Source organism: Rhinichthys klamathensis, unplaced genomic scaffold, assembly GCF_029890125.1.
Source record: "Rhinichthys klamathensis goyatoka isolate OS25496 unplaced genomic scaffold, OSU_Roscu_1.1 h1tg000095l_1, whole genome shotgun sequence".
NCBI classification, from domain to species: Eukaryota; Metazoa; Chordata; class Actinopteri; order Cypriniformes; family Leuciscidae; genus Rhinichthys; species Rhinichthys klamathensis.
In genome coordinates, this window is record NW_026606634.1 from 2125354 (window position 1) to 2130028 (window position 4675).

Consider the following 4675-nt stretch of genomic DNA (forward strand, 5'->3'; position numbering starts at 1 on the left):
CGCAACAACACAAACAGAAAGATTAAAAAAAACTGTGTGAAAGTGATATCATAGTCATCTTTTTAATCTTTAATACCTTACTTACAAGCCATCATGCTTCCGTGTATTAATCACCGTAAATAAGATGAAACAAAAAGATTTGATGCTTTTTGTACATAAGTTATATTTTTTCTAAGTATGGAAAACTGCATATTCTGAAATTACCTTTGTTTTGTGAATGTATGAATTATGCAGTCTTAAATGTCAGCATTTTTATATTATGTAGATGTTCCATAACGTTTTTTTTTTTTTTATTGCTTTAGTTCTTTTGTCTTGATATACAAAACACATTTAAGTTACAGTAAATACATGCAGTTGAGTTACTTAATGCTAATTGTCCCAGTTTTCTTGGTCACTGTGGTCTTAAACAGTCATGCTTTGTTTATAGGGAAAATGTTAACCAGTTAAAATACAAATGCCTTAAACCCTTTATTTAGAGAGGGCTCTTTTATGAGTTGGAGTTCAAGCCAAAGCTCTTCACTTTCCATTACATGTTAACTCAGGTGAATGTTACTCTTTTGGTGTTAAGCATTCATAATTATTAAATTAAGATGAACTTCAGAAAGACTCCTAGCAGTTATTTATGCTTGCTTATTAAACGGGTAGTTCCAGTCCTTGATTCTAATTGGTCCATAGCTGTGTTTTATTCATGATAACCACGGCTATAACCGCTTCACCCAACGGTTCTATGTATCACTACACAACACCCCTAGCAACCACTCTTAGCAACGTAAACCTACGTTTGCTCTCATTGATATTGTTCATTGAAGCTTCTTGTATTGTGTGAGAGAGAGATCGAGTGAGCGAGTTTATTACCTGCATTTAGACATAGCATTTTCCTTCAGGTCAGTCCTATGTTCATAATAAAAAAAATCCATTTGAATGTCCGCTGCGATTTATATTGTCCTTTTAACAGTTAAGGGGTTTCCCGTGCCTGACAGCGCTAAAGCATTTGTCAGTTGTCCGTGTTCAAGTTTCAGTCCTTTCTATATAAAAGTCTTTGCTACTGAGAGACTCACTGATAAAGACTATCTTTGCCGCCATCTAATGGCGTAATAATTTGCTGTTTACGGTCAGGGACTTTTTTTTTTCTATTTTTCCCTACTTTGACACTGTTTAATGTGACATCTCACATTAATGTTAACATTGTTCAAATTCATGGATTCAGACTACAAATAGTACCAGCATTCCCATTATCAAAACAAGTTGTTAGTCTTTATTACCCCCCAATGTAATTTGTTACAACAAATTAAACCGTACGTCTGTGCAAAAATCTGTTTATTTGCCACCTAATAGAATGAAAGGTACTACTTGTAACAGCACCTACTTGCAACAGTCTTAAAAATGTGGGTACCTTCAGGGAATGGTGGCGATGATACTTAACGAGTTTCGTAACGATACGCCAATGTATCGTTAGTGCTACATTTGATACCATCGACCACAACATTCTTTTAAATACTCAAATTATGTTGGCATTAGTGGAAAAGCATTAGCATGGTTTAAATCATACTTATCTGACCGTTATCAGTTTGTGGCAGTAAATGAAGAGATGTCTTATCGATCACAAGTTCAGTATGGTGTACCACAAGGCTCAGTACTAGGTCCGGTGCTGTTCACTGTACATGCTACCCTGGGGAGATATCATTAGGAAGCATGGCATTAGTTTTCACTGTTATGCTGATGATACGCAGCTCTATATTTCTTCACGCCCCGACGAAACTTGCCAATTCACAAAATTAACTGAATGCATAGCTGATATAAAAAAACTGTATGACTAGTAATTTCCTACTACTAAATTCTAAAGGAAAACAAACAGATTCTAATTACTGGACAAAAAACTTCCTCACGTAATAATCTAGAATACTGTCTAACACTTGATGGATGTTCTGTCAAGTCTTCGTCGTCGGTTAGGAACCTGGGTTGTGTGTGTGTGTGTGTGCTCTCTTTGATACCAATCTTTCATTTGAATGTCACGTGTCTAGCATCTGTAAAACCGAATTTTTTCATCTTAAAAATATATCTAAATTACGTCATATGCTCTTTATTGAAAATGCAGAACAATTAGTTAATGCGTTCATAACATCAAGGCTAGATTATTGTAATGCTCTACTGGGTGGTTGCCCTGCACGCATAATAGACAAACTACAGCTGGTCCAAAATGCAGCAGCTCGAGTTCTTACCAGAACCATAGCCTGGGAAAACCCAGACAACTTCCGGCAAATTTAGATTTGCTCTGAAAGTTAGTCTGGCAAAGAGCTCATTCAAGCCCATTTCCAATCGTCGAAATCGAGGCACCAATCAGAAACGTTGGGGCGGGCTTTACACGATGACGACAGCGCTGGGATTTTGAAGCAGATTTTAGCCTACATTACAATGATGGATGCTGCCTTCGAACATCACTCGTTCGAATCAGCTATCGCGTGTGTTTTAAGCGATTTGAACGTTTCCTTTTTGTTAAAAACCGAGCAAAGAACAACACTCGGAGATGTGATGCAGGACCTTCGCCTAGACACGATCACAATGGACGCACCTGGACCCATCCATGACGCATCCCTGAAGTGAAGACACGACAGCAATCGGCACTGATCCTCAACAAACTCGTCTCCATACCGGCGTGACTCCGACTTCCAACCAGATGGAACTGGATTAATATTCTAAATGTTCTGATCCAATCTGACTTCTGACATGTAATGCTGCCTGGATCATAATCATACACTGTTCGCTCATTGGCCAGAGGAGAACTGAGCGACTGAGTCTGGGTTCTCCCAAGGTTTTTTTCTCCATTCTGTCACTGATTTGGTTCCTTGCCACTGTTGCCTTCGCTTTTGGCTTGCTTAGTTGGGGACATTTAATATTCAACAATATTATATATCTGCCTTACTTAAGGTGGACAAATCAGGGAATAGTTTTTAAAAAAAAAAAGTGTTCCTCATGTCCTCTAAACAGTGTGCAAGTTAAAGGCCATGAAAACTAAAAAAGGGAATGCAGTGAGGATGGTGGTAATAAACGTACCGGAACATAATCAAGTGGATTCAATCAAAACACACACACACACACACTTAGTAATGCTTATTTATGTTAATGGATAATGAAGCGTAAACTGTTTGCTACTTAGGGGAGCGGTGTTCACTACTGTACATGCACTCTAAAAACGTACCATGATTTTTTCAATTTTTTTGGGTGAAACATTTTTACACTTAAAAATATTGATTGACGCAATGAAATCAATTACATTATATCATATGAATTGAGTAAATGTACGGTTAGTAAAAAATTAAGTAGATCTGAGTAACTATATTTGGTACATTAAACAAATCAAATTGAGTAGAAATAATTGAGGAAAACCTAAAAAAAACAATATTTATGAGTAATATTAATTGTTTTTATTTATGATAATATTAACTTTTAATTTCCTGTAAACCTTTGTAAAATACTCCACACAACCACAGGTGTAACGTCATCCATGTCATCGGCCTTTATTGTCGATAAGTACAAAAATTCAGCATATTTTATATTGTTTCAACATGTACACCATTGCCTACATTTAAACTTTTATATAACAAAAATATTATAAGTAATAACAAAAAATGTAAAAAGTAATTCAAGTGTCAACCGGTCTGTTATCCAATGTCCACCGTATCAGCGTTGGTTCTGCGACGGGACTGACTCCATAACCTGCCAATAAACAAACAGTGCACAGTTCTGAGGACATCTTATCCAAATTAATTACATTCATTATCTTTAGGAATAAAGTTGTGTGTTTTTTATAAGGCATCAGGCATTTCAATCAGCGAAAAGACAGACGTGACTCGTTTAGGTGACTCACATTGCGTCCCAGTATTTAGCATTAAATAAAAGGATTTAAAGCACAGTAATGATTTTAAATATAATATAAAACATACACACACATGAATTTCACACAGGAAAGCCCGCGCGCGCTCAACCGGTGAGTTGTCGTCACGTGAGAGGGCATCGTGTCGTCACGTTTTAGTTGAGTAAACTTACTCAGTTTCTTAAGTGTGTGTTAAATATAATAGATTTGAATCAAGTATTTTTTGTCGTTCTTGAAACAGATCAGTTTAATTCTCCATTCTCAAATATTTTGATAGAAATTTCACAAATATATTACGTTTATTATGAATAAATAATTGGTTAGTCAAATACTAAATTCTTTTAGTGAAATCAACTTAAATATAACTGTACATTTTAGACAAAATTAACTGTTGGATTTTTAGTCAATTATTTTGGTATGTTTAACTCAAACAATCAAGTAAATGATATTCAGAGATTTTATTAAGTGAATAAAGTTAATTATTACTGTGATATTTACTAAGCCACTGAATTCAGCTCCAATCCTGATCAAACACACCTGAAGCAGCTCATCTAGGGCTGCATTTAAGTCCAATCTTTAATGCAACTTGGATGTATGTCATTGCTGATGTTGAACCTATCCGCAATGGAGCCGATTTATTATTTACAGTTTTTTTCCTTATGAATTTGTTTTATGCTCCATTCTATAGGCCTGTATGAATGCTTGGGCTGTTGAAGAAAATATTAAAAAATCACACAAACGAAAATAACAATACAATAAACTATTAAAGTTGGCTTAAAGGGGACCTATTATGCCCCTTTTTAC